The 12,571-nt window shown below is 39.8% G+C and overlaps 1 pseudogene; it reads right to left on the bottom strand.

Annotated features, from left to right (window-relative positions):
- On the bottom strand, positions 1-8,158 carry LOC133770998 (heterogeneous nuclear ribonucleoprotein A/B-like; annotated as a pseudogene).
- Between the last annotated feature and the right edge of the window lie 4,413 nt (positions 8,159-12,571).

Raw genomic sequence — 12,571 nt, 5'->3', positions numbered from 1 at the left:
TTTTCAATTTTTATTTCAAAAGCTTGGATAGCTTCAATATCCAGGTCGTGGCAAAATCAGGACACGTGTAAAATACCTTACAATACATTAGATTCCCAAAAGGTACCAAAAAGTACAGTAAAATTAACACTTCCGTTACAGGAAATGTATGACACAAATAATATAAAATTAAAAGGTGAAAAAAAAGGTGACACTGGTTTCCTAAGATACAGTTTACTCTTTACAACCAGGGTCCACAGGTCCAGGCCGCAGAGCGGCAGCGGGAAGCAGACCCTCCAATCTGGTTTTGGGTAACCTGGTGATAAAATCAGCCCGTAACGCCGCCCTGGCCTGAGACACCACACGCTGCCTGAAACAACTAGCGCTCTGGAAACAGTAAACGGGAGAGTGATTTCCAAGGGGAAATTTTAAATAAGATGCACATGGGACAGGCCATAGAAAGTTTGCCAAGTTAAATTTGGTACATAATTGCGTTCACTCCGTATCCAAACCCAGCGTGTGCAGGCGTCGGCCGCTCCTGCCGCGCCTCAGTACGGCTTGTAGTTATTCTGGTGGCCACTGCCTCGCTGGCACTTCCCGTAGTTTGCACTACCCTGACCTCCACCTCCACCGCTGCCACCGCTGCCTCGCCCCGGCTGCGGTTCCCGCGGCCCCCAGAGCCATACTGCTGCTGCAGCTGATAGACCTCCTTGGGCTGGGCCACCTTGATTTCACACTTGCTTCCACTGATGGTATGGAACTTTTTCTCCAGAACCTTTTTCACAGGGTCTTCTTCTTTAAAGCCACGGTGCCGTGGCTCACTAGGCTAATCCTCCACCTTGCAGCGCCGGCACACCGGTTTCTAGTCCCGGTTGGGGCACCGGATTCTGTCCCGGTTGCTCCTCTTCCAGTCCAGCTCTCTGCTGTGGCCCAGGAGGGCAGTGGAGGATGGCCCAAGTGCTTGGGCCCTGCACCCCCTGGGAGACCAGGATAAGCACCTGGCTCCTGCCATCGGATCAGCACGGTGCCCTGGCCGCAGCGCGCCAGCCACGGCGGGCATTGGAGGGTGAACCAACGGCAAAAGGAAGACCTTTCGGATCTCAAAAAATTGATAAGAACATTAAGAAGTTCTCAAAAACAAATTCTTGAACTACAGAAATCCTTAATGGACAAGATAGAAAATCTCTCTCGTGAAAATGAAATATTAAGGAGGAATCAAAATGAAATGAAACAACTAGTAGAACATGAAACTGTGATAGTGACAAAAAACCACAATGAAATGAAGAACTCAATAGATCAAATGACAAACACATTAGAGAGCCTTAAAAACAGAATGGGTGAAGCAGAAGAGAGAATATCGGAATTAGAAGACAGAGAACAGAGCCGGCGCCGTGGCTCAACAGGCTAATCCTCAGCCTTGCGGCGCCGGCACACCGGGTTCTAGTCCCGGTCGGGGCACCGATCCTGTCCCGGTTGCCCCTCTTCCAGGCCAGCTCTCTGCTGTGGCCAGGGAGTGCAGTGGAGGACGGCCCAAGTCCTTGGGTCCTGCACCCCACGGGAGACCAGGAGAAGCACCTGGCTCCTGCCATCGGAACAGCGTGGTGCGCCGGCCGCAGCGCGCTACCGCGGCGGCCATTGGAGGGTGAACCAACGGCAAAAGGAAGACCTTTCTCTCTGTCTCTCTCTCTCACTGTCCACTCTGCCTGTCAAAAAAAAAAAAAAAAAAAAAAGAAGACAGAGAACAGGAAAGGAAACAGTCAAATCAAAGAAAAGAAGAAGAAATCAGAAATCTAAAAAAAAAAATACTGTCAGGAATCTACAGGATACTATTAAAAAACCCAACATTCGGGTTCTAGGAGTTCCTGAAGGCATGGAGAGGGAGAAAGGATTAGAAGGCCTTTTTAGTGAGATACTAGCAGAAAATTTCCCAGGTTTGGAGAAGGACAGAGACATCCTAGTACAGGAAGCTCATAGAACCCCTAATAAACATGATCAAAAGAGATCCTCACCACGACACGTCGTAATCAAACTCACCACAGTGAAACACAAAGAAAAGATCCTAAAATGTGCAAGAGAGAAATGTCAGATTACTCTCAGAGGATCTCCAATTAGATTCACAGCTGACTTCTCTTCAGAAACCCTACAAGCTAGGAGAGAATGGCGAGATATAGCCCAGGTACTAAGAGAGAAAACCTGCCAGCCCAGAATATTATATCCTGCAAAGCTCTCATTTGTGAATGAAGGTGAAATAAAGACCTTTCACAGCAAACAGACATTGAAAGAATTTGTCGCCACTCGTCCAGCCCTGCAAAAGATGCTTAAAGATGTGTTACATACAGAAACACAGAAACACGGTAACCAATATGAAAGAAGGTAAAGGAAGGAAACCTCACAGCAAAAGATCACAGGAGTCTCAAACCATATATTAGAAAAAATTTCTGGCAAATTACAGGGCAAAGTTATTCCTTCTCAATAGTCACATTGAATGTTAATGGCTTGAACAATCCAGTTAAAAGACACCGATTGGCTGATTGGGTTAAGGAACAAAACCCATCTTTTTGCTGCTTACAAGAAACTCATCTTTCCAACAATGATGCATACAGACTGAAAGTGAAAGGCTGGAAAAATATATACTATGCCAACAGAAATGAAAAAAGAGTGGGCGTAGCCATCTTAATATTGGACAACATAAACTTTACCACAAAAACTGTCAGGAGAGACAAAGAGGGGCACTATTTAATGATTAAGGGATCCATTCAACAGGAAGATATAATGATTATCAATGTATATGCACCTAATTACAGGGCACCAGCTTATTTAAAAGACTTGTTAAGGGACTTAAAGGGAGACTTAGACCCCAATACAATAGTACTGGGGGACTTCAATACTCCACTCTCAGAGATAGATCAACAGGACAGAAGATCAACAAGGAGACAGCAGATTTAAATGACACTATAGCCCAAATGGATCTAACAGATATCTACAGAACATTTCATCCTACATCTAAGGACTTTACATTCTTCTCAGCAGTACATGGAACCTTCTCTAGGATTGACCACATACTAGGCCATAAAGCAAGTCTCAGCAAATTCAAGAGAATTAGAATCATACCATGCAGCTTCTCAGACCACAAAGGAATGAAATTGGAAATTAGCAACTCAGGAATCCCCAGAGCACGTACAAACACATGGAGATTGAACAACATGCTCCTGAATGAACAATGGGTCATAGCAGAAATTAAAAGAGAAATCAAAAATTTTCTGGAAGTAAATGAGGATAACAGCACAAAATACCAAAACCTATGGGATACAACAAAAGCAGTGTTAAGAGGAAAATTTATATCAATAGGTGCCTACATCAAGAAATTGGAAAGGCACCAAATAGATGAGCTTTCAAGTCATCTCAAGGATCTAGAAAATCTGCAGCAAACCAAACCCAAACCCAGTAGGAGAAGAGAAATAATTAAAATCAAAGAAGAAATCAACAGGATTGTTCCAAAAAAACATTACAAAAAATCAGCCAAACAAGGAGCTGGTTTTTTGAAAAAATAAACAAAATTGACACCCCATTGGTCCAACTAACTAAAAAAAGAAGAGAAAAGACCCAAATCAATAGGATCAGAGATGAAAAGGGAAACGTAACAACAGACACAACAGAAATAAAAAGAATCATCAGAAATTACTACAAGGACTTGTATGCCAGCAAACAGGGAAATCTATCAGAAATAGACAGATTCTTGGACACATACAACCTACCTAAATTGAGCCAGGAAGACATAGAAAACCTAACATAACAGACACAGAAATTGAAACAGTAATAAGGGCCCTCCCAACAAAGAAAAGCCCAGGACCAGATGGATTCACTGCTGAGTTCTACCAGACATTTAGAGAAGAACTAACTCCAATTCTTCTCAAACTATTCAGAACAATCGAAAAAGAGGGAATCCTCCCAAATTCTTTCTATGAAGCCAGCATCACCTTAATTCCTAAGCTGGAAAAAGATGCAGCATTGAAAGAGAATTACAGACCAATATCCCTGATGAACATAGATGCAAAAATCCTCAATAAAATTCTGGCCAATAGAATGCAACAACACATCAGAAAGATCATCCACCCAGACCAAGTGGGATTTATCCCTGGTATGCAAGGATGGTTCAACGTCTGCAAAACAATCAACGTAATACACTACATTAACAGACTGCAGAAGAAAAACCATATGATTCTCTCAATAGACGCAGAGAAAGCATTTGAGAAAATACAACACCCTTTCATGATGAAAACTCTAAGCAAACTGGGTATGGAAGGAACATTCCTCAATACAATCAAAGCAATATATGAAAAACCCACGGCCAACATCCTATTGAATGGGGAAAAGTTGGAAGCATTTCCGCTGAGATCTGGTACCAGACAGGGATGCCCACTCTCACCACTGCTATTCAATATAGTTCTGGAAGATTTAGCCAGAGCTATTAGGCAAGAAAAAGAAATTAAAGGGATACAAATCGGGAAGGAAGAACTCAAACTATCCCTCTTTGCAGATGATATGATTCTTTATTTAGGGGACCCAAAGAACTCTACTAAGATACTGCTGGAACTCATCGAAGAGTTTGGCAAAGTAGCAGGATATAAAATCAATGCACAAAAATCAACAGCCTTTGTATACACAGGCAATACCACGGCTGAGGAAGAACTTCTAATATCAATCCCATTCACAATAGCTACAAAAACAATCAAATACCTTGAAATAAACTTAACCAAGGACATTAAAGATCTCTACGATGAAAACTACAAAAGCTTACAGAAAGAAATAGAAGAGGATACCAAAAAATGGAGAAATCTTCCATGCTCATGGACTGGAAGAATCAATATCATCAAAATGTCTATTCTCCCAAAAGCAATTTATACATTCAATGCAATACCAATCAAGATACTGAAGACCTTCTTCTCAGATCTGGAAAAAATGATGCTGAAATTCATATGGAGACACAGAAGACCTCGAATAGCCAAAGTAATCTTGTACAACAAAAGCAAAGCCAGAGGCATCACAATACCAGATTTCAGGACATACTACAGGGCAGTTGTTATCAAAACAGCATGGTACTGGTACAGAAACAGATGGATAGACCAATGGAACAGAATAGAAACACCAGAAATCAATCCAAACATCTACAGCCAACTTATATTTGATCAAAGATCCAAAACTAATCCCTGGAATAAGGACAGCCTATTCAATAAATGGTGCTGGGAAAATTGGATTTCCACGTGCAGAAGCTTGAAGCAAGACCCATACCTTTCACCTTACACAAAAATTCACTCAACATGGATTAAAGACTTAAATCTATGACCCGAAACCATCAAATTATTAGAGAGCATTGGAGAAACCCTGCAAGATATAGGTACAGGCAAAGACATCTTGGAAAAGACCCCAGAAGCACAGGCAGTCAAAACCAAAATTAACATTTGGGATTGCATCAAATTGAGAAGTTTCTGTACTTCAAAAGAAACAGTCAGGAAAGTGAAGAGGCAACCGACAGAATGGGAAAAAATATTTGCAAACTATACTACAGATAAAGGGTTGATAACCAGAATCTACAAAGAAATCAAGAAAATCCACAACATCAAAACAAACAACCCACTTAAGAGATGGGCCAAGGACCTCAACAGACATTTTTCAAAAGAGGAAATCCAAATGGCCAACAGACACATGAAAAAATGTTCAAGATCACTAGCAATCAGAGAAATGCAAATCAAAACCACAATGAGGTTTCACCTCACCCCGGTGAGAATGGCTCACATCCAGAAATCTACCAACAACAGATGCTGGAGAGGATGTGGGGAAAAAGGGACACTAACCCTCTGTTGGTGGGAATGCAAACTGGTGAAGCCACTATGGAAGTCAGTCTGGAGATTCCTCAGAAACCTGAACATAACCCTAACATACAACCCAGCCATCCCACTCCTTGGAATTTACCCAAAGGAAATTAATTTGGCTAATAAAAAAGCCATCTGCACGTTAATGTTTATTGCAGCTCAATTCACAATAGCTAAGACCTGGAACCAACCCAAATGCCCATCAACAGTAGACTGGATAAAGAAATTATGGGACATGTACTCCATAGAATACTATACAGCAGTAAGGAACAATGAAACTCAGTCATTTGAAACAAGATGGAGCAATCTGGAAAACATCATGCTGAGTGAATTAAGCCAGTCCCAAAGAGACAAATATCATTTGTTTTCCCTGATCAGTGACAACTGAGCACCAAAGGGGAAACCTGTTGAAGTGAAATGGACACTATAAGAAACAATGACCTGATCAGTTTAGGTCCTGACTCTAGATGTACAATGTAATACTTTATCCTTTTTAGTATTTGTTGTTGTTGTTGTTGTTGTTCTAGTACTAGTGGTTGAACTCTGTAATTAACACACAATTATTCTTAGGTGTTTAAATTTTAACTGAAAAGTGATCCCTGTTAAATTTCAGAGTGGAAAAAGAGAGGGAGGAGATGTACAATTTGGGACATGCACAATCAGACTTGCCCCAAGTGATGGAGTTAGAAATGTGCCAGGGGATTCCAATACAATCCCATCAAAGTGGTGTGTACCAATGCCATCTCACTAGTCCAAGTGATCAATTTCAGTTCACATTCGATGGCTCTGATAGGTCTAAGAATCAAAGGTATCACACAAACAAGACAAGTGTCTGCTAATACTACCTGATAGAATCAAAAAGGGAGAGAAAGATCCAACATGGGAAGTGGGATACACAGCAGACTCCTAGAATGGCAGATGTCCTAAACAACACTCTGACCTCAGAATCAGCTTTAAGGCATTCGGATCTGGCTGAAGAGCCCATGAGAGTATTGTAGGCATGGAAAGCCAAGATACCATGGAAAAGAAAAAAAAAGAAGAAGACCTAAATGAAAGATCTCAGCGAGTGTGATCCCAGTGGAAAGAACGGGGCCATCAAAGAAGGAGGTACCTTTCTCTGAAGGGAGGAGAGAACTTCCACTTTGACTATGACCCTATCGGAATAAGATCAAAGTCAGTGAACTCTAAAGGCTTCCATAGCCCTGGCAACTCATGACTAGAGCCTAGGGAGATTACTGATGCCATGAACAGGAGTGTCAAATTGTTAAGTCAGCAACAGAAGTCACTGTGTACTTACATCCCATGTGGGAACTGTCCTTAATGTGTTGTCTAATGTGAAGTGATGCTATAACTAGTACTGAAACAGTATTTTTACACTTTGTGTTTCTGCGTGGGTACAAACTGATGAGATCTTTACTAATTATATACTGAATCGATCTTCTGTATATAAAGATAATTGGAAATGAAAAAAAAAACAAACCTGGTGTTAAATTGGAAATGGCATAGAAAATTCATTAATTTTTAAAAAAATATTATGTAGGATCTCTGTCTTTAATGTGCTGTACACTCTTATTCAATGCTATTACTAGTACTCCAACAGTATGTTTTTTTCACTTTGTGTTGCTATGTGGGGGCAAACTGTTGAAATCGTTACCTAATATATACTAAACTGATCTTTTGTATATAAAGAGAATTGAAAATGAATCATGATGTGAATGGAAGGGGAGAGGGAGCGGCAAAGGGGAGGGTTGTGGGTGGAAGGGAAGTTTTGGGAGGGGGAAGCCACTGTAACCCATAAGCTGTACTTTGGAAATTTATATTCATTAAATAAAAGTTTAATTAAAAAAAAAGGAAGGCCTTTCTCTCTGTCTCTCTCTCTCTGTCCACTCTGCCTGCCAAAAAATAAAAAATAAATTAAAAATTAAAAAAAAAAAACCCGTCTTTTGTTCGACTTTGGATCCAATTGGAAGCTCAATGGCCTCAATCTCCCCAAACTCGCCAAAGTACTCCCTGATCTTTTCCTCAGTAGCTTCAGGATTCAGACCCCCCACAAAGATCTTCTTCCCTGGGTCCTTCTTCATAGCCATGGCCTTTTTAGGGTCAATGACACGGCCATCCAGCCTGTGCTCCTTCTGGGCTAGGACCTTCTCCACACAGGTTGCGTCTTTGAAGAGGATAAACCCAAATCCTCTTGACCGTCCAGTGTTGTTATCCATTTTTATTGTGCAGTCAACGACCTCTCCAAGCTTACTAAAATAGTCGTCCTTTAAATCTTTTTTGCTGGTATCCCAGCTCAGACCACCAACGAACCCGGTGTGCCGGCACCGCAAGGTGGAGGATTAGCCAATTGAGCCACGGCGCTGGCCAGATATATGACTTTTTTTGTACTCTATTAATTATCAGAGATCAGGGAAAACTTATGATATTTGTCCTTTTGGGACTGACTTATTTCACTAAGTATAGTGGTTTCCAGTTGCATCCATTTTGTTGCAAAAGACAAGATTTCATTCTTTTTTATGGCTGAGTAATATTCCATGGCATATATATATCTTTATCCAGTCATCAGTTGATGGACATTGGGTTTATTCCATATCTTAGCCATTGTGAATTGAGCTACAATAAATATGGAGGTACAGATAACTGTTTTGTATGCTGATTTTATTTTGTTTAGGTAATTTCCCAGGAGTGGTATGGCTGGGTCATATGGTATATATATTTTCAGCTTTCTTAGGAATCTCCATACTGTCTTCCAAAATGGCTGTACATGTTGACATTCTTCCCAACGGTGTATTAGGGTACCTTTCTCCCCCACCTCCACATCCTTGCCAACATTTATTGCTTCCTAATTTCTGTATGAGAGCCATTCTAACTGGGGTGGATGAAATCTCACTGTTGTTTTGATTTGTATTTGCCTGATGATTAGTGACCCTGATCATTTTTTCATGTGTCAGTTGACCATTTGAATTTCATCTTTTGAAAAATGTCTGTTCAGGTCCACTGCCCATTTCTTGACTGGGTTGTTTTGTTGTTGTTGGGTTTCTTGAACTCTTATAGATTCTGAATATTCTTTCTCAGTAGCATAGTTTGCAAATATTTCCTCCCATTTTGTTGGTTACCTCTTCTGTGCAGAAGTTTCTTAGATTGACGTAGTCCCATTTGTCTATTTTTGCTTTTGTTGCCTATGTTTCTGGAGTCTTTTCCAAGAAGTCTTTGTCTATGCCATTGTCTCTGTAGTAATTTGATGATGTCGGGTCATAGATTTAGGTCTTTTATCCATTTTGAGTGGATTTTTGTTATGGTGTAAGATAGGGTTCTTGTTTCATACTTTTGCATGCAGAGATCCAATTATTCCAGCACCATTTGTTGGAGAGACTGGAGGAACAATAATCTTGAGATGTCTGTGTCAACTCTGCTTACCCTCAAGGCTTCATCCTTATAGGACAAAATGATCCTTTCAACTTTAAAATTTCAGGAAAATACAAATGCCAGTTGAACAAAGATAAGGCAGGATACTAAAGCTCAATTTCTTGTCCCTAGTAAAGTTAGGTAGGCTTTCCCTGTACCTGACCAAGTTCATTCCTGGGCAGGAAACTTTTTTGCTGAGACCTCTCTTTCTATTTCTTGAATATTATTACAATAAAGTCTTCTTATTTGCAATTTGTTTATCTCTTTTTAGAATTCACAAGAATGTGGCCTCTCTAGCTAAAAGGGAACACTTACCTACCAATGACTCACAGTTGTGAGGTTAGAAATTTCAGTAACAAGAGTCCAGAGTTTTATTTCACAAGGATGGATGAAGAATGAAAGAAGAAAATAAGGAATTAAACTAATGTTTACTCTGCATCTGTCATGGAACTAGCAGTGAGATAAGCTGTTTCTTCATATGAATTATCTGTATATTTGACTCTCTCTTTCCAGGGAAATGTATTTACCCCAGAAGAGGAGACCGTGGCCCATGGAGTTTATGCAACTTGCCCAGTCAGTTACTTTTTCTTAGGAGAATTTGTCATGATTGTGATACAAGCACTTTGATATTTGCCTCTATCTTTTTTGGTTAGATTTGGATCTGAGGAGTGGAAACTAAAGCCTGGTGGTAGCTGTGGAGGAGAGAGGAAGTTTGGGGATTATTTACCTATCTTCTCTGATTACCTATCTATTTTTCCTCATCTCCAAGTCGACTTTTATATGATGCATTTCTTGATCCTGCTTTGAGACTCTGCAAACTACATTTTCTAGACTCCTTTGCCATGGTGATTCTCTTTTAACACCTGCCAAAAGGGGTACCAGAGACAGACTGGAAAATGGGTGAAGGGGAGAAGGCATTCTCTGTCCTTTTACTTATTCCTGCAGTGTGAATCCAGAGATAATCCTAGCAGCAAATGTTTGCTCCAATATCTGATTACTTGTACCAGCTGCAACCAAGGGTATTAGCTCCATTCTTGTATGCTCCATTCTTTGATGCTAGGACCAACTCCATGGGATTCCCGATCTAAGTCCATGGGTTCTTAAAACTCCAGTCTACCTTTAGGTGGTAACTGCTTCCTTCCAGGGCAACTTCAGAGCTCCCAGTTTTCTCTTTTAGTTGTCTGACACCTGTTGTAACTGATTGCTAGAATGAAATCCTTTATACTTTTGGAATAGCAGAGTGGTTTCTGTTCCCCTGGCCAGATGTTAATGGGGTGTGTTTGTGTTCCTAAGCTGGGGAGTGCACAGACTTTTGGTAAAAATAAAGGCTGGGGAAAGATACAATAGTATCTGATCTAGTCAAGTAAACTATTGGTTGCATTAACAGCATGTTAGAGGAGGCAGTTCCTTGACCAAGAAGTCCTTGGAGAAAAATGTCTGAGTTTCACATTAACCATGGTAAGAACATTTCTTACTGAATGGAAACATGAAGTCTAGAAAGCAGCTTTACATGATATATCTCTTTAAAATCAGTACAAAAATTCACACAGAGGAGCCAGATTTCCATGTTGAAACCTTTTTTTGGAAAAAAAAAAAGACCTATGTCAGGTGGCAAGAGAGAATTATTTGCATTTTGATCCCTTTCACCAGAGACACCAAAGCAATCTGCTGCCATGTGTCCAATTTGTTTTTCACTTTCAGAGAGCTTGGGACAAGCTCTCATCTGCTTCTCACCTTTAGAGAGCTCTGGATGAGATTTCATAGCCCCCAGCCCCACTCCAACCACAAATTACCCAGTTTTCCTTTTTACTCAAATGTCAGTGAATGCTTTCAACTCTTTTCTAAAGGAACAAATTACCTATTTATTGAAATGAGTTAACTTTAGCTTGCTGACAAACAGTATTTCATTTTCAGGAGCAGCTGTCAGACTTTTAAACATTAAAACCCCATCAAAAACATTTCAGGAAGTACAGCCAAAACCTCATAAGCAGCTTTCTAAAATCTGTTCTGTTCAGATGTATTCACGATAATTAACTGGCATAGTAGTTTTCATGTTCTGGGTATACTTTTTAAAGTTAATAATGTGTTTCAGAAGTTTTCATAGATATATTCACCTTAAATTTAAAAACCCCGTGTACAGTGATGAAGATAAAAATGACTATTGTGATAGAAACCTTTAATTTATCCAAACATGATACAACCTTGCTCCATACTGGGGTGAGGGAAAGCTCAATTATTTATATTTCTTCTTTTTTTAGCATCTTCCTTTATTTTGATCTCCAAACATGTTCTCATGTAGTGCTCTTCTGGGGTTCATCATCTAGAATGAACAAAACACTCAAATGGGGGAATTAAGAATCCCTAAATACCAAGCATTTTGGAATAGCAAAAGTCTCAAATTCCATTTGGATCACTATTTTCTGAAATGTATTTTGTGTAATCTTGTGCCATAGCTAATCATTGTGGGTAAGATTTCCACAGCCAAACACATTGGAAGAGTTAAGCATTTTATGACTCTCTCCTGGAGATTTATCACATAAATTACATTAAATATTCTGAATAGTCTCATAGTAAGAAATTAAAAAAACAGAAACTTTGTGGAAAATAGTAATATCTAAATTTATGTGACTATGATGCATCTTTTACCTTTTACATTTTATATGGCTAATTCCCCAAACTAATTTTCATTTAAGCACATTTTGGCAATACTGTATACAAATAAAAGATAAAGACATTTAATTGTCCTTCAGTGAAAGTGTAAAGCTTAGAGAAAGATGAGACTCTAATAAAATCTATTTTATCTATTTTCTGGAAAATAAAAAGAATCTTACATTATTTGAATCTCTCTGTTGAGAGTGAGTAGAATTTTTCAAAGTGATTTAAAACCAAAAGGGAAATATGATACACTACTGAAGAAAATTCAGGATACTCTTGGCTCCAGTCACTGCTAAATTCAGAAATCAGATAAGTTTTTCTCCAACTCCAATGCCACCATTATCCTCAGAGTCCCGTTGTAGTCTCAAGAAACCTATCCTCTCCGTTTGTGGCAGCGCAACAGCTGTAGAATCTCCAGTCATTAATATGTTCAGAGTCAAGTGCAATGTAAAAGAGAATCCTTTTTTGTTGTTGTTGTTGTAGCTAGTGGTGGAGACTTGCTGAGATTTCAAGGATTGAGAACCTTTCCCTGGTCTTTTTTAATATTGCACTAGCAGGAAAAATAAACCCTAGAACCTCTTCAAAAGTTGTGTGTGCTTATTTGAGAATCAGGAAAATGGGAGAAGCTTGGAACATTGACTGTATTCTAATGTAGCACTGGA

This window comes from Lepus europaeus, chromosome 12 (assembly GCF_033115175.1).
Source record: "Lepus europaeus isolate LE1 chromosome 12, mLepTim1.pri, whole genome shotgun sequence".
Taxonomy (NCBI): domain Eukaryota; kingdom Metazoa; phylum Chordata; class Mammalia; order Lagomorpha; family Leporidae; genus Lepus; species Lepus europaeus.
This window is presented reverse-complemented; position numbering and strand designations above follow the sequence as displayed.